Raw genomic sequence first — 19593 nt, forward strand, 5'->3', positions numbered from 1 at the left:
GCGATTTCGTATCGAATGAAATTTCATCTCGTATTTAATGGTTGTTATACCACTTGTATACAAATTTGTGTATCCAAGTTTTTTTAAATAATGCTCGATTTAAACTTTCGCGTTATTCAATTTCAAAAATTCCAGTTAAATAAAGACATACATAATTCACAATAGAGAGATTTTGAACGATTTTACTCGTTCACGTGTTCGGTAATTCGGCCCCAGGAGGGATTATAAGAGATTTTCGATCGAAAACCTGAGATGACATTTGAGGTTGAGTGCGAGACACTGCTGCCAGAGGCATAGTTTTAGATTGACGTAACTCTGGTGTTGCCATCTTGGAGATCGTGCTATACAAATGGATCAAAGCTAGAGAACAGAGTGGTCCTGGGGGTCTACATTGAGAACCCAAGCACCATGATCTGTTTCCGACTGCCTGACCATTAAACGATCCTGCAGGCAGAGATCCGGACCATCACGGAATGCGTTATGTGGTGTTCACTTGTGAACGTCGAGTGCAATTATCATTAAGGACAGTAAACTAGCCATCAGGGCAATAACAAACAGGTCGGTAAGGTCACGAACAGCCTATGAGTGTAAGGAGATTAACGCCTTATATGAGGATGGCACAAACCGCATCGTTTGGGTGCCGTTTCATAGCGAAGTAAGGGGGAATGAAAGAGCTGACGATTTGGCAGTGAAGTCCATGGGACTGCCGTCAATAAACTTGGTTAACACGAAGCCTTTCGGGTCGACGCAGCCCGAGTTAAGGGCGAGGTCGACATGTAACACTGTGGAACAGCGAAACGGTCACTAAAGCGTCGAAAATCTTTTAGGGAAGCAAAAAGGAGGTCAGTTAGCTTTCGGTATCATAACGAGGACTAACATAGGACTACGAGCTCACTTATGCAAAATCGGTGGGGTAAGTGATAGCATATGTTGTACATGTGGGGAAAATGATAAGATGTTGGAGCATTTCCTATGTCATTGCCCTACTTTTGCGGCTAATAGACACCGGAGGAATGAAAAAACAGACGATTTGGCAGTGAAGGCCAGAGGACTGACGTCAATAAAATTGGTTAACCCGAAGCCTTTCAGGACGACGCAGTCTGAGTTAAAGGTGTGGGCGACGAATGTTTAACACTGGGGAACAGCGAAACGGTCGGTAGAACGACGGCATGTCGTCATGACATTTTAAATCGATCTAGCCATGTCCGTCCGTCCGTCTGTCTGTATGTCGAAAGCACACCAACTTTCGAAAGAGTAAAGCTATCCACTTGAAAGTTTGCACAGATACCTCTTATTAGTGTAGGTCGGTTGGGATTGTAAATGGGCCATATCGGTCCATGTTTTGATATAGCTGGCATATAAACCGATCTTGAATCTGGACTTCTTTACCCACTAGAGGGCGTAATTCTTATCCGATTTTGATGAAATTTTGTATGAGGTGTTTTGTTATGACTTCCAACAACTGTGTCAAATATGGTTCAAATCGGTATATAATGTGACATAGCTGCCATATAAACCGATCTGGGATTTTGACTTTTTGAGCTTCAAGAAGGCCTAATTATTATCCGACTTGGCTGAAATTTTATACAACGGCTTCTTCCATGACCTACAACATGTGTTTCAAATATGTCCGAATCGGTATTTAGCCTGATACAGCTGCCCTATAAACCGATCTCCCTATTTTACTTCTTGAGCCCCTAAAAGGCCCAATTCTTATTCGATTTGGCTAAGATTTTACACATATTCTTCTACTGTGGTCTCCAACATTCAATTCAGTAAGCAAATAAATTATCTTCTCTTATCCTTTGTTCGCTTTGTTTGCTAATGCTGGCAACATTTGTGAGGTACTATTCCATGTAAAACTTTTCTCCAGGTGTCGCACTGCGGCACACCGTTCGGACTCGGCTATAAAAAGGAGCTTATTGAGCTTAAACTTGAATCGGACTGCACTCATTGATATGTAAGAAGTTTGCCTCTGTTCCTTAGTGGAATGTTCATGGGCAAAATTTGCAATTTGCATATCCTTTGTTTACCTAAAAAGAGATACCGGGAAAGAACTCGACAAATGCGTTCAATGGTGGAGGGTATATACCATTCGGCACGGCTGGACATAGCACGCTTTTACTTGTTTTTCCTGTTCTTTCGATATTTGATATTCTTGGGATCAAGGTACAGGTCGCATTTGTTGTTCGATTATCGTAAAAGGACGATCGCTATTGATTTGGATAATAATCGGTTTAGATTTGGATATAACTCTCATATATATATTTCATCTGTTATGGCCTTTTTAAGGCTCTAGTAGCCATTAATTTAGTCTGATCTTTACAAACTTTTGCACACGGCTTTCTATTTAATGTTCCAACATGTGTGCATAATTTTATCAAAAACGGTTCGAGATGCGCTGATTGGGATTTTAATTTAGTCACATGGTTTCTTGTAGAAACTTCTTAGATTTGTTTGTATTGGGTTGCCCAAAAAGTAATTGCGGATTTTTTAAAAGAAAGTAAATGCATTTTTAATAAAACGTATAATGAACTTTAATCAAATATATTTTTTTTCACCTTTTTTTCTAAAGCAAGCTAAAAGTAACAGCTGATAACTGACAAAAGAAAGAATGCAATTACAGAGTCACAATCTGTGAAAAAATTTGTCAACGCCGACTATATGAAAAATCCGCAATTACTTATTGGGCAACCTAATAGTTTACGTTTTTTTGCTATACGAATTTTAATATATATTTTTTTTTTCATCCTACAAATCAATCCGGCCTAATGTCCATAGTGGCATAGAGCGGATAAATATCCTCATGCTCTTTCCAACCTAACCTAACCTTTGTCCAAATTTTATTTCTATAGAAAAATTTTGAAAAATGTATGTCTATGGAAAATTGTATCCAATTATTTTTTGTCGATAGAAAATTTTTCAAAATTTTACTGCTATAGAATATTTGTTAAAACATTATTTCTAAAGAAAATTCAATCAAAATTTTATTTCAGAAGAATTTTTTTTGAAATTGTTATTTCCAGTAAAAATTTTACATTTAATTCTTATAAAATTTGTACTCAGTGTTTTTTTTCCAGAAAAAGTTAGTGAATATTGATTTATGTCACTTTTTGACTTTACTGAAATTCATCTTGATTTTCACATTTAATTTTTTTTTTTCGTAAATACCTACGACTTTCCGCTTAAAAACAACTCCAATTTACAAACTAAGTTGTCTATAGGAAACTCTACCACCTCAGCCACCTTGCTTCGCGCGGTTGCTATCTATCCATTGAGCTATTATTTGGCCATCCTATCCAATCAGCCATCTACTACCAACAACTTTAGTGTAAAATGTTGCCGACAACAACAACGACGACGATGGCTGACCCCAATTTTTAGAATGCGTCGAAATTGCGAATAAAATTAAACACATGTTGTCGATTTATGTGGGTCAAATTTGCGCAAAAAAACACATACAAAAAACGGAACCGACAACACACAAAGTTAAACACAACAGAAGCGAACTCAACATATGTAGGCTAACAATTTGGGGTTTTCCTATTTTTTGCTTTTTTGCTTTTTTGTTTTAGTTTTCTCTCTATGTTGAGGTGATGTATGTTTTATTTTGATTTTAAGTAAACAAATTGCCATTAATTCAAAATACAACAAAGTTGTCTGTTAATGCCAAAAGAAACAAAATTCACACGCACACAAGCACTCACTGACAGAAAGCTCTTATTTATGCAAATATGTATAAGGGTATTGGTAAAAACAAAATCAAAGCTGACCTCTATATAATTAACAGAAGAGAGGTAGAAACTGGTATTTGAACCGAGACAACAACAAAGCAAATATTACAAATTAAAATTAATAACAAATGAATGGACGCTCAATTAGAAAGCAGGTGGACAGAGGAATGTTAGTACCTTCAATATGCAAACAAAAAGTAGCCCTAAATTCGAAAGGAATTGAGAAAAAAACAAGACTTTTTAAGGTTACAGAGAAAAAAATCGTGTTTAGACAACAAGTAAAATGGCTTTAAGTTCGGCCGGGCCGATAGCCACAACCTCGGGTGAAAAATGCTTCCTTATGCCCCATAGCAGCTATATCGAAATATGTTCCGATTTGGACCAAATACTAATAAGTGTTAGTTATTATTCAATTGTGTATAACAAAATATTGGCCTTTTTAGTAGCTATATCTAAAAATAAACCGATCTGAACCATATACGATACGGATGTCGAAAGCCCAACAAAATCGGATTATAAATGCGCCTTTTATGGGGCTAAGACTTAAAATGGAGATATCGGTCTATATGGCAGCTACATCCAAATCTGGACCGATTTGGCCCAAGTTGCAGACAAATGTCGAAGAGCCGAACACCACTCACTGTCACAAATTTCGGAAAGCGAAAGCAGGCAATAAATGGGCCTTTTATGGCCCCAAAACCTTAAATCGAGGGATCGGTCTATATGGCAGCTATATCCAAATCTGGACCGATCTGAGCCAAATTGAAGAAGAATGTCGAAGAGCCTAACACAACTCACTGATACAAATTTCAGCAAAATCGGATAATAAATGTGGCTTTTTTGGGCCTAAGAACCTAAATCGGCGGATCGGTCTATAGGGGGGCCCTATAAAATGTCCCAAATTTCGGCACCATAGGATAATAAATGCGCCTTTTATGGGCAGAAAACCTTAAATCTGGACCGATCTAGGCCAAATTGATGAAGGATGTCGAAGGCTCTAACACAACTAACTTTCCCAAAATCGGATAATAAATGTGGCTTTTTTAGGCCTAAGACCCTAAATCGGCAGATCGGTCTATAGGGGGACCCTATCAAGATATAGTCCGATATAGCCCATCTTCGAATTTAACCTGCTTATGGACAAAAAAGAATCTATGCAAAGTTTCAACTCAATATCTCTATTTTTAAAGGCTCTAGCGTGATTTCAACAGACAGACGGACGGACGGACATGGCTAGATCGTCTTTGATTATATTACTCATATCAAGTAATATATACTTTATAGGGCCAGAAATGGATATATCGATGTGTTACAAACGGAATGACAAAAAATACCCCCGTCCTTCGGTAGTGGGTATAGAAAAACAAATTCGAGGTATGTGGTATTCATAGTTTAAGGAGAAGCTTAGCTGAGAGTTAGCGGGCGCGTCCACAGGTTGCGGAGTAGCTGCAACTGCAGACGCGAACAATCAACCGTATCGAGTAGAATCTTACTGTTAGGCTAGGCGGTACCGGCACTTGCTAAATAATAGACACAATGTTCTATATGACGCACTTAAAAATCTAATGGTCATTACCGTAACGAGATTGCTCACCTATGGGAGATTGAAGAGCATCGTTACCTCAACATGCAGGAAATATATGGCTACTACAACAACAACAGATTTTTTCAGAATGTTACCCAGAACTCTGTTATTATGTTAACACTGTCACACCGAAGTAATAAATATAGCGTTGGAAACCCTAGCCATGATGTTTTCGCTCTTTATGAATTCTATATGTCCAACAAATAATAAATACATACATATGTTTGCCCTACTTTTGTCGCAATAGCTACTATATGTTGGCTCAATTGTGAATTGTAGGCAAACAGCTGTGAAAAGAACTACGTCTCACTTCACTAATGAGTTGTGTAAATCAACAAACCTACAATCATTGTGTTCTAAAACGATATTTGGTTATAATTTTCACACTCTTTATGAAACGTATCTCTCATACACAGAAAAAATATACACCTAAATTTGACCGATGAAATATGGCATTGACTTATAAAAAACCTCCAAAACAAGGTGATAATTGATTTAATAATTTTTGACATAAAAATTTGATTTTCTTTTTTATCACGTCAAGTGATTGGTTAACAAATCATATGTTGAACATATTTTTAATTGAACTAATTAAATTGTTATTTATTGGAATAAATTGTGCATTGAACAAGATTATATTGTGTTCCCTTTCACACATATGGGTGGACTCCGCGTGACGAACGCAACATTTTCACGAATTTTTGAATTGTTATTATTTTTATTTTTGATAAGTTTCATGAATTGTTTGATGATAAAAGAGGAGATTTCTTCGAAATACTTATAGTGTAGAGAGGGGTGTAAACATACTTTCAAATGCGTATAAGAATTTTTGTATGTGCTATACTTTCTTACTTAAATTGGCTATGAAAGGACATTTGTTCCACCAGACGAACGTAGAATAGCATTCCAAGCGCCTCGATCTTCTGCGCTCATTTTATAATCCCTGACATTAAGTTTCGAGGTGTCTACCATCGGGCTTTTGGTCATCCCGGTTTGCGTATACCACTGTGTTTGCCTTCAAAATACTTCTTTGCTGGAGCTTCTTCATCCATTCTGACAACATGACCTAGCCAACGCAGCCGTTGTATTTTGATACGTGCAACAATGCTGTCGTCGTCATTCAGCTCGTTGTTCATACGACGCCTATATTCTATTGAGTTGCCCAAAAATTAATTGCGGATTTTTTATATAGTCGGCGTTGACAAATTTTTTTACAGCTTGTGACTCTGTAATTGCATTCTATCTTCTGTCAGTTATCAGCTGTTACTTTTAGCTTGCTTTAGAAAAAGTGTAAAAAAAGTATATTTGATTAAAGTTCATTCTAAGTTTTATTAAAAATGCATTTACTTTCTTTTAAAAAATCGGCAATTACTTTAACGCAAACTGGTCCAAATATTTTACGAATCTTTCTCTCAAACACTCCAAGCACTGCCTCGTCTGCTTTCACAAGTACCCACGCCTAAGAACCATGTAACAACACGGGTAGTATCAGTGCGTTGTATAGTGTAATCTTCGTCTGTCGAGAGGTGGCCTTGTTTCTAAACTGCTTACTTAATCCAAAAGCAGTTTAGAAACAAGTTACGGTGGTGCCGAGGTAGACAAAGTTGCTGACTATCTCAAATTTGTGGTTCCCAGCGTTCTTCATTTTCTTTCTCTTATCGGTTGTACAGGGCGTTTTGGGAGTTGATACCATCCATTTTGTTTTATCTCCAATTATTGCCATACCCATTTTCATTGACTCTCTTTTGATTCTTTCAAAGGATGCAGTTACTACTTCCGGTGACCGACATATGATGTCAATGTTGTCGGCATAGGCGAGTAGCATGTGTTCTCTTGTGATTTGTGTGCCACATCTATTCACATCTGCATCTCGTATAATCTTCTCTAGCAGGATATTAAAGAGATCACAAGATAAGCTGTCTCCTTATTTGAAACTAAGTTTGGTATTCAATGGTCCGGAGAGATTCCTTCCTATTCTTACTGAGGAACGTGTATCAGCAAGTGTCTTTCTAAAGAGTCATATTAATTTTGCAGGATACCAAACTCAGGCATGGTTTGAAAAATCTTTGAACATAAAGGGGTATCGAAAACGGATTTGTAGTCAACAAAGAGATGGTAGGTCGGGTCTTTTCCAGGGTTTGGCGCGGTGTGAATATCTGGTCTAGGGTGGATTTACCAGGTCTAAAAACGCATTGATAGGGCCCAATTATCTCATTGATTTTAGGTTTTAATATTTCACGTAGTACGCTCGAGCATATCTTGTTTGCGATGGGAAGGAGACTTATTCCTCTGTATTTGGCATATTCCGTCTTGTCTCCTTTCTTGTGAACGGGACATAGTATGCTGAGGTTCCAATCAACGGGTATGCGTTCTTCTAGCCATTTCGCGCAGACAAGCTGATGCTTACGCCTTATCAGTGTGTTGCCTTCGGTCTTAAATAGTTCAGCGGGTTACCCGTCGGTTCCTGCTGCATTGTTGTTCTTTAGTCGGATCACTGCTATTGGACCTCATTCTGACTAGGAGGTAAAGATTCTATACCATCATCAGGGATTGGTTCTGCGGCATCCCCTTTGCCGCCATCGTCGGACACTAGCAGCTTGGTAAAATGTTATTTCCTTATCCTCAGTAAACTATCTGTATCATTTACCAGATTTCCTTCTTTGTCTCTGCAGGAGGTTGTGCCTGTATCAAAGCCATCGGTTTGATGTTTGATTCTTTGGTAGAATTTCCGGACTTCATTTTGACTGCTGTCCATCTCAATTCGCTCACACTCACGACTTTCCATTTGCTTTTTCTTTCTGCGGAATAGACGTTTCTCCTCTTTCCTTTTCTACCGATACCTCTTCTTCATCTGGCGCGATGCTACTGATTGCAGGGTTGCTCTATATGGCGCATTCTTGGCTTCAGTAGCATCTCGACACTCTTGGTGGTACAATGGGTTTCTTGGGGGAGGCTTCCGCTACCCAAGTACGGATTTCACGGTATTTTTCATGTAGTGGGAGAGGCTTCCGATTTCGCGGCATTTTTCATAGAGCGGGCAATGATCCGATTCGGATAATTACCTTGTTTCGATATTCGTTCCACGGATCGATAGTACATCTTACACGCTGGATGAATGCCTTCCATTGTATGTGATATGTGGTTCGAGTGCCAAATTTCGTAAATTTTGGGTAAGAATTGAGGCTTTTTTGTTGAATTCATTCAATCGGAACACAGGGTTATGTGGCAGCTGCATACAAATATGGTAGATCTGGTCCATACTCAGATGTTGATGTTGCACCATCTAGTACTTTGTAGTGTCGAAAATGTGTACTTTGATGTGTTGCAAATGGAATGGCAAAATGGCTAACTCGGTGATGGGTATAAAAACATATTAGAGCATTTTTAGCTTGTAGAACATTTGGTTGGTTTTGCACAGATTTGGTAGGATTTTTCTTAAATTTTGGTAGGAAATAATTTTCTTGAATGGCAACACTGGTCATGTATGTGAAAATAAATTTGAACCTAATTAGCCGAGGCAAAACCCACATAACGCTTGCCACATGTGAGATTATGAACCAATTTTCTACAACAAATCTTATTTTAAAATGTATCCCCTGGGCCATATGTACAAGGATGGCACTTCCATATTTGGTCAGCAGACAGTTCTCGGGATGGTCTATTCAGTCATGTAAGATATTAGCCCAAAAAGATCCCTAACGAGGTCGAATGTAGCCATTTATTAAAAAGTATTGAGCCAGGAGAGAAATGTGGCCACAATGGCCCATGAAAAAAATTGCACTTTCAAATTTGGTGAGCAGACAGGTCTCGAAATGCTCTATCCAGCAATTAGTCCTAAAAGATCTCCTTACTAGGTCGAATATTGCCATATAAACAGACACGAAGTAGCAGGGCTAGACAAAAAAAATCCTTTATTGGACCGATTTCAGCAAATTTTATAATTGAAACCTAGAAATTTCTTAATTGAATCCAGTTTCTAATTTTTTCTGTGTATGCTCCAATTTATTTTTTCAATGAGCTGAATAAGAGAACAGATTCTTTGTAGTTTCTTGGATAAACAACTTTTTCTTCTCCACATTAGTACCATACAAAAGCACAGATGATGTTAAGTTTTTTTCTTTTTTTTTAAATACACCCACATTCAACACGTGACGCACAATGTTTATATTTCTCGGTCCCGTTTCTAAATATTCGCACAAACATACATAAATCTACTAAATACGATTCTCTTTAGAAACGATATTATCTCTAAAGGAATGCTGTTGAGGAACAAGCAGCACATTGGATGGAAAGATGCACACATACACGGATATCAACATTTTCGACAATGTGCATGAACACTGTGTGTACGGTATTAAAAATAAATAATAGCAATAACATTTTAGCTAATGTTTTCCTTTAGATTAAGTGATATTTTAAAACACATAAAACACAGCAATATAAAAATGTGCACATATGCATTCACAATAGGTATATTGTACATATAAATCCTGGGGCCAAATTAACGCATATGTAAATGGGCAAAATCGTACAAAATCTCTATTGTGAATTGTGTACTTCTTTATTGAACGAGAATTTTTGAATTTTAAGAATTAAAATTTGTATATCGATCATAATTTAAAACAAATTTTACACTAAAATGTGTATAAAAGTGGTAGGTATAAAATCCAATGAATATGAAATGAAATTTCATGCGATGTGAAGCGCAATCGATCATGTATGCTGTAATTCGGCCCTGATTACTTGAGTTAATATGGATACAGATTGAAATTAATATGTGCAACAATATGTACCCTAATATTGTTGGCGTATAAGAAAATGCAATTTCGAGCTAATTGATTTATTCGTTTATCGTATCGTATCTATAGTGATTTCCACCGATGGACGGGCACTTGGCTAGATCGACATAAAATCTCGTAAGGATTTGAACCCAGGCGTTCAGCGTCATAGCCGGACATTCTAAACTCTGCGATATGGTAGCCTCCAAGCCTAAATGCAATACTGATTAATTGCTAGGTATGAGGTGGTCAAAAAATGTTAATAATTGTACAAATTGTCATTGAAACTTGCAAAACATGCCTGGCATTACCATTGAATTAGTGGTATGTATGGCCGGCTTAAGTTGTTATACCGTTTGTAACATCAGTTTATGCTACAAATGATCTTTCTCATTCTTGGAATGACTCATATTGAGAAAAAGGGAATTAACAACAAAAATTCGCAGTTCATAAACATGAACATGAACATACGAATGTACTTGCGTATGTACATACATACGTATGTTTATGTACATATGTAAATGTGTATATGTATGCCTTATGAACCTAGTATAGCTATATAGATCGATACATATATTTATTGCGTCTTGTGTTTTGTTATTATTACTCTGCCACTGTCCTCTGATGCGTTGCGTTTCTTGTGCTCATCGCCTACTAGATGGTTGTGGTGCCGTTCGGGCATTGAGTCGTTCATTCGTCGGTTAGTCGGTCGGCCCTCTTCGTATTAGTTTTTGCTGTTTCGAAGACAACGACCACAACGTTCTTCACTGGTTCGATGTTCATTCGGTAGCTGCGGCGGCGGCGGCTTTGTTATTGTTTTGTTTTTGCTTCACTTGTTGTTGTTTTGTATTTTTCTTTCATTTTTTTTGTTTTTGTTTTGCCAGTTCCATTTATGTCGTTTCAATTCATTTCGATTCATTTTAAATTGTCTTTCTTCTGTCGTTTCGTTTCGTTTAGTAAGAGAATCAGAAACAGAAATAGTTTTCTTTAAACAACTCCCCCCACCATCAACGCGACACCAATAAAGGCATAACTCAAAATCAATAATTTTACATATTTAATGGTTAAATATTGCCACTGTGTATGAGATAAAGGTAGACAGAGTAGGAACATTGATATGCTAATTTTTCTATTTACAATTTGTTTATAGGAAGAAAATGTCTAATGCCGAAGAATTTCAATTTCAGTTATGACACTATTGAAATAAAAAAGATATAAACCTACCCTTGCCTATTTATTTTTGTTTTTTTTTTGAATTCCTCTGCAGATGGAATTTGATTTGATTCTGCAAAATTTCACATCTCATTTTGCTTTGACATAAACAACAGAACAACAACAACAATTAGCATTGGTACAAACAAAAAATAATTTATGCTAATTTTTTTGATTTGTTTTTTTTTTTTATTTTTTGTATGTGGGGTAGGTATGGTAGGTAAACAACAAATCTAATTTTCTTTGATTTCATCCTAAAATTAATTAAAAATTTACTTTGAAAGCGATGTGAGAACAAAGATAGAACCAACCATACCTATAGACCTTTTGTAAAACTTCCAACGGCATTTAAAAATCAGCTGATGTTAGTCTCGTGCATGTTAACAAAGAAATACATGTCAGGCAAGGAACCTTGTTACTACACTAATTTTCAGTAGCAACGTTACAATCAGTGTTGCCATCAGAGAAAATTTTGTTTAATTATTGAACATGTTCCATTATTGAACAAAACCTCATTTTTATAAAAATACTAGCCGAACCGGGCCCGGGCCCGCTACCTATAGACCTTTTGTAAAACTTCCAACGGCATTTAGAAATCAGCTGTTAGTCTCGTGCATGTTAACAAAGAAATACATGTCAGGCAAGGAACCTTGTTACTACACTAATTTTCAGTAGCAACGTTACAATCAGTGTTGCCATCAGAGAAAATTTTGTTTAATTATTGAATATGTTACATTATTGAACAAAACCTCATTTTTATAAAAATACTAGCCGAACCGGGCCCGCTTCGCTGCGCCTTCTTTAACTCTCTAATATCATTTTAGGGTGGGGACACTTCGCCCTGAATGCGGATATCGAATTCGTGCCATTATAGCCTATGACGCTGAACGTGTTGGAATCCTGGCGAGAACATCGGACAAAGCGGTGGTTGGCGACATTTGCGATGTGCAATGCCATGAATGGTCATTTAAAAAATTTTCCCCAAAGAGGTGTCGCACTGGGGGACGCCGTTCGGACTCGGCTATAAAAAAAGGTCCCTTATCATTGAGTTTAAACTTGAATCGAAAAGCTCTAATTCATGTGTGAGAAGTTTGTCCATGCTCGATTGCTGGTGTTTTTAAAAATCAGGTAATGAGAAGTGCTTTTTAGAGGAGAGATAGCACCTTAGACATTTCGACTCAAATATGGATATCAAATTCGTGCTGCACTTCAAAATCCCTTTAATTTGAGCCCAATATTGCTATGGCCTGTAAATATGAACCGTTAGTAGGATATTTTGGGGTTGGGGCGGCCACCGGCACTTTGTACTGAAAATAGATATCAAATTAGTTCTTTATGCCAGATTCGAAATCTACCTTTCATTTGAAAGTCCAATATGTTTTTGGGGTAGTTTTGGGGTTGGGGCGGCCTGATGGGTGCTTGGACTCAAATTTTTATACCATATTCGGATTCTACTCTCCAATACCTTTCATTTGATACCTATATTGTCCCGATCGATCCACTTTTGAACCGATACCGAAGAATTATATAGCCTATGTTTCCTTCCAGACCAACCTACGCAATATGTGAAAATTTCGAGAAAATCGGATAAGGGGAAGGGTCCGCCCACTCCCGATATCAAAAAATCATATAGCAACCTTCCAGACTAACCTACACAATCTGTGAAAATTTCAAGTTAATCGAGTCAGCCGTTTTTGAGTCTACACAAATTGAATTATATATATATATATATATAGGATTGGTCTAAAACCGATTTGACGTATGGCTTTTAAAGCTTATAGTACGTCAAGTAAAGCGGTTATAAAATATTTTATGCACATAATGTATCCATTGAATTTTTTTGATTATTTTCATCAATATGAGAAAGCTTAGCTTTGTTTTTGCACGACACTGTAAATGTTTATAAAATTACTTTTCAATAATAGGAATGTTTTATTACCCACTAAGCAGATTTTCTCGCTTAGTTTGTATGGAGAAAAATGTTATCCCCGTTTAGGTAACGGCTAATCTTATCGCCGTTTATTACAATATGGTGTCACCACCCAATTTGAATGACAACACTTAAAGAGGAAGAACGCAACATTTTTATTCACTGATTAAACGTTCCGAAGTGGCAAAATTGCTTATGATTTTAATAAAATCACATTTATGAATTCCGAGAATTATTTATTTAATATAAAAAATAACTTATTCTGTTTGTTTTTATTTTTATTGATATATCATTATTTCAGGTGTGGTCAGTGCTGCCAACGTTAAAGTATAAAGCATTTAATGGGAATAGCGTTTTATTTATACATAAACTAGAGAATCCGCTAGACTGAAAAATAAAACACAGCAAATATTGTATGTTCCGTAAAAACTCCAATTGCAAGGAGCAATGGGCTATAAATATGTGATATGTAAATGGGAGGGGTTTACTCCCACTTACCACAATTCAATAAGGGACTTAAATTCAGGATTGCCATGATATTTCTTTTAAAAATGTTTGTGGCTACCTAAATAATTGCATCTATTGTGAATGACAGAGTAAAGTTTGAACCAATTATTTATAAAATTATTTGCTAAACAAGGACGGTTATGGTCAGAGATGGCCATACATTGTCTAAATAGTGGGCCAAGACTGGCCTCCCAGAGAATTCACCTTATTAGCAGCATCATTTGGCCAAACCTAACTTAGACGTTATGTCATTTATGTGAGTTTCTGTTAAATGTTGGATATATCCCTTCTTATGCAGAGGTCATAGTAATCTAAGAAGATGGTAACGATACAACTTCCGATCGTAAATAACTCTGGTCCCAACCCATCGGCTACTGCTACCTTCTTTTTGTTTGCCTTGTTAAAGTTGTTTTGACCTCTTTCTGGTTTGACGGTATAAACTTACCGGCCCCGTCGACAGTGATTGGCTCAAAGGTATCATCGTTCATGTTATTTTCGGATACCAAAAGTTTTAAAATTAGTTTTCTCCATATTCTGTTCGAAGCAAGCGGGGTATACAGGTCCCGGCAATTGTACAAAAAAATAAATCAAATTTTGAACAATTTTTTTTAAATATAGAATTCCCGTAACTAAAATTTCCTTAAAACACGTTTTTGCAAAATGTCAAGAACGATCAGTTCGGTTTTTGAAACCAGGGTTTTTGGTTTTTTGATTTTACGGGTTTCGATAAGTCGGGTTTTGCCAAAAGTAATCTGTTTTTTTCTAAGGGTTCATTTCCAATCATATTTTGTGATAATCGTTACATTTATACACAAGATTTTATCGAATTTTTGTCTTCGTGCAAAATGAAACTAATTTCTTTTCTTTGGATTTTTTCTAAAAAAATTTCTCACGAGTTTTTCTAAAAAAAAAAATTTCTCAATTTTTTCAAAAAAAATTTTATCGATTTTTTTTGATTGAGAATATTTGAAAAAGAATTTAGTCTTTGAAAAACTTTGTTTAAGAACAATTTCGTCAAAATTTTTCTTTGAAAATTTGAAGAAAAACATATTTTATCTTAAAAGGATTTTGTATTGAAATTTTGTTTTATGAGAAAATTTCATTCATATATAGCCTTTATAAAAAGTTTCGGTGAAAGTTTGTCATTACAGATCATTTCATTTAAAATTTGATCTCCTCAGAAAATTTTATAAAAAATTTTTCTTCAGCTAAAGTTTAGCGAAAAAATTTTTGTTAGATGTTGTTTGTCTCTAGACTTTGTATTGAAATTTTGTCTCTAGAGAAATTTTGCCTTATAGAAAACGTCGTGGAAATTTTGTCATTATAGACCATTCCATTCAAAATTTGGTTTCCTCAAAAAATTTTACAATAACTATTTCTTTAGCTAAATTTTAGCGAAATGTTTTTCGTTAGTTTCACAACTGAAAAAAGAGTTTTAAATGGATTTACTTTTATACAAAATATAACTTGGTTAACCTATTTCTTACAAATTTTAAACCGGTTATTTAAAAATTTCTTTTATTGATCAATCTTAAAAAAATCCAAAAATTTCGGGCAGGGTTTCCTGTTCTTTATATGCTATCAAGAATCATAGTTCCAGTAATTTCAAGACTTAGCAAATAATAACTTGTTAACAAGTCACGACCGCCTTTTTCCGGTCATAATGCTGCTCTTGCCGTGTACAGTAGTAGTATTTTAGTGCATCCAAAGTGCAAATAGCATTAATCGACTGCGTGATAATGTCAATTACCTTCCTCCTATGTTTTTTTTTTTAGATTTTGATGAAGCATCATCGAATGCATGCACTTGGAAGGGAGAGCTAGAGATTGTATTTTGAAAAGTTTTTGAGGAACATAAATACAAATTGCCCTCACTGTTGCATTTGATAACCTTTTAGAAATGGAAATGTGGCGATAATTTCATACAAAAAAAAAATATTTTGAACATTCCATTCATAAAACACAGATGATGATAAGGCAAGGATTAACTATAGGATCAGTTTCCACAGTCATCCGTTTTCTACATCAAAACGTCAAACTCACCCTTAGCATTTGGTCAAGGATCGCTACCACCACATGCTTGCACTTTGCTACAACAAGAATAACAATAGAATCTGTATACTCAAAATGCAAAACGAATTCATGTCGCTGATTGCTGGCATGTTAAAACTATTCGAGATATAAAGTGAAAATATTCATAAAATGTTTAAATTAAAAACCTGCAAAATATGTCTGGCATTGTTATTAAAAAAAATATATTGTGAATGAATTTTCATAAATAATTAGTTTATACTTTACTATATGATTCACAATGGAAAAAATTTTGCATTGCCGCGAAATCTCTCTATTGTGAATTATGTATCTCTTTATTGAACGGGAATTTTTGAAATTTAAGAACGCGAATGTTTAAATCGAGCATTCATTATAGAAATGTGGACATAAAAATGTATTGTATATACAAGTGGTATAAGGCCCATTAAATACGAGATGAAATTTCATTCGATACAAAAGCGCACTCGATGACGTATGCGGTAATTCGGTCCCTGCCCGAAACTTTGAAATAGACACAAAGGTAGGACACAGAGGAAACTTCACAACCTTGAATTCGGTGATAAATATTGGATTATCGATCCGAGCAGCAAACATAGATCCAGCATATCACGCACTTCGTGAGTTTTTCGTTAAATGAACAAAACAAAACAGTTCTTGCCAGCGCATACTCGTACTTTCGTCTTCGTTTCCAACAATTGCACAACTCGCGCTCGTCGTTAATTAACATTATGCATAGACTTGGATTTACACGCTTACAAGGTGCCCTTAAAATGAAACCACCCTTTATGGCTAATAGATTCTACCTTGACTTCCCGGCACGAGATAACTATGAACGTCACACGTGCTGGAACTTTTAGCTCCGATCTTTTTGGTGTTCATCGTTACGCAAAAAGATTAGCTTGTAACAAACGGACGCGTACACAGGTTGCGGATAACGGTATGCTCCATACGCAGCAACTATAATTGCAGTCGTAGACAATCAGCCATAGACTCTGAACTGAGTAGATGTCTCATCTGACTGTCATTTGCAATAAATAGAAATAAACGAAAAAATTTGAGCAACAGGATAATTGTGAATGGACAAAGAAGTTGTTGTGAATGAAGAAAAAGGATGATTTAGCCACAATTAAAACAATTTTGCTCATTTTGTTGCTTTTGAATTATAAATTATTTTTTACGAAAATATGTTTACGCTTTGCTGTTAGTTTAACTGTGTTTTTCAACGTTTTGTGTTCTCTGATTTCCTTCTTCGTACTTCTCTAAAGAAAGAAGAAAACATCAATTACCACAAACGTGAACGAGTAAACCGTTCGAAAGAGAATTTTTGAAATTTAAGAACACAAATATTTAGATCGATCATAATACATAAAAAATGGTTTTTAAATGTACTTAAAATGTATTATAACATCCATTAGGTTAGGTAGGAGAGGCAGCCCTTCACAGACTCGCTTTGACAGTTTTAGGTCCATAGTACTACTGCAGTAGCTTCTGGCGGGAATCGAACCCACGACCCCTGCACTGGTAATCCAAGCACGCTACTAACTGGGCTACCGGGGCGCCCAGACATCCATTAAATACGGGATTAAATTGAATTAGATACGAAAGAACACTCGACCAAGTAGTCGGCCCTAGATTTCTATTCGTTGCAATTCCAAGCCATTTTTCTCTGAGAGTCTAAGACATCTATTTAATCGAAAGTCTATGCAATCAACGGCATCGAGTGAAGAGGTCGGGCAGCACCGGCTCTTGGTCAAATACTGAGTGCCTATGATGCTCGTGATGACAAGGCGAGCTATTGGCGCCTTTAAACTAAAATCACGTTTATGACGCGAGCAAGCTCGCATATAGGAACTTCAGATGCAAATGTGGCTTCAACACCAACAACCTTGTCTTCTAATATTACTAAGTGTAAGAACACTGAAGCAGTTCTTTAATCACACTGAAGCAATTCTTTAATCACACTGAAGCAGTTCTTCTTTATATTCCTTTCTTCAAGATCAAACAATGAACATAAGGGATTGCTAATACAACTCCAATTACAAATTCCACTTAATTTTACAACATAAAACAAGTTAAAAGGCATTAAGTTCGGCTTGACCGACTATCTATTGTATGTATATTAACCACCACTAATAATCCGGTGAAAATGCGTTTATGAACCCATAGCAGATGTATTTTAATATGGTCCGATTTGAAACAAACTGACACGGACGTCGAGGATTGAACACGTATATCAATGGGCTTAACAGAGCTCATTGTGCCGAATTTCAGGGAAATCGGGTAAAAAACGCTGCTTTTATGGGTACATCGCCATCTTTGGGTGGTAGGTATAAAAAACAAGTAAACAGCATTTTTTTTTAACATGATCAAAACAAAAAAGCCAAAAAAAAAAAGAAAAAAGGAACAGTAAGAGAAGGCAAAAGTCGGGCGGGGTTGACTATATTATACCCTTCTCTACCTAGAATACGTACTACTCTCAATATATGGAACCTATGTTGAAACATAGTCAGACCTTTTTTTGCATACCTATTGAAATATTGAATAGAACCACAGCCTTAAAAGGCCATATCGGATGAAAGATATATATGGGAGCTAAATCAAAATTTGTACCGATTTTAGTGCACACGTATTGGGCATTACATAAACTAACTTTTGTAAAGATCGGACAAATACTGTGGATGCTACAGCCTTAAAAGGCCTTATCGGATGAAATAAAGGGTGATTTTTTTGAGGTTAGGATTTTCATGCATTAGTATTTGACAGATCACGTGGGATTTCAGACATGGTGTCAAAGAGAAAGATGCTCAGTATGCTTTGACATTTCATCATGAATAGACTTACTAACGAGCAACGCTTGCAAATCATTGAATTTTATTACCAAAATCAGTGTTCGGTTCGAAATGTGTTCATTCACCGTAACGTTGCGTCCAACAGCATCTTTGAAAAAATACGGTCCAATGATTCCACCAGCGTACAAACCACACCAAACAGTGCATTTTTCGGGATGCATGGGCAGTTCTTGAACGGCTTCTGGTTGCTCTTCACTCCAAATGCGGCAATTTTGCTTATTTACGTAGCCATTCAACCAGAAATGAGCCTCATCGCTGAACAAAATTTGTCAAAATTTGAACACATTTCGAACCGAACACTGATTTTGGTAATAAAATTCAATGATTTGCAAGCGTTGCTCGTTAGTAAGTCTATTCATGATGGAATGTCAAAGCATACTGAACATCTTTCTCTTTGACACCATGTCTGAAATCCCACGTGATCTGTCAAATACTAATGCATGAAAATCCTAACCTCAAAAAAATCACCCTTTATATATATGGAAGTTATATTAAAATGTGGTCCCATTTTAAATTTTGCACACGCATTAGGACGTCATTTAAACTTTTGTAAAGATCGGACCAAAATTGTGGCTACTACAGCCTTAAAAAGCCATATGGGATGAAAAATATATATGGGAGCAATATATGTAAATCTGATCCGATTTTGTTGAAATTTTGCACACATATGAGGACGTTAAATAAAACACTTTATGCTAAATTTTGTAAAGATCGAATCAAACCTGTGGCTTCTACAGCCTTAAAGACCATATCGGATGAAAGATATATATGGGATCTATATCTAAATTTGAGCCGATTTTATTGAAATTTCGCACACATATGAGTATGTCAAATAAAACACTTCATGGCAAATTTTGTAAAGATCGGACCAAAATTGTGACTACTACAGCCTTAAAAAGCCATATCGGATGAAAGATATATATGTGAGCTTTATCTAAATCTGACCC

General features: G+C 36.2%; 1 protein-coding gene across 5 annotated transcripts in view; it reads right to left on the reverse strand.

Moving 5' to 3' along the window:
• LOC106088531 (rapamycin-insensitive companion of mTOR) overlaps nucleotides 1-19593 on the reverse strand; it is a 163112-nt gene that overhangs the window by 128238 nt on the left and 15281 nt on the right. The window lies entirely within an intron of this gene.

Source organism: Stomoxys calcitrans, chromosome 4, assembly GCF_963082655.1.
Source record: "Stomoxys calcitrans chromosome 4, idStoCalc2.1, whole genome shotgun sequence".
Taxonomy (NCBI): Eukaryota; Metazoa; Arthropoda; class Insecta; order Diptera; family Muscidae; genus Stomoxys; species Stomoxys calcitrans.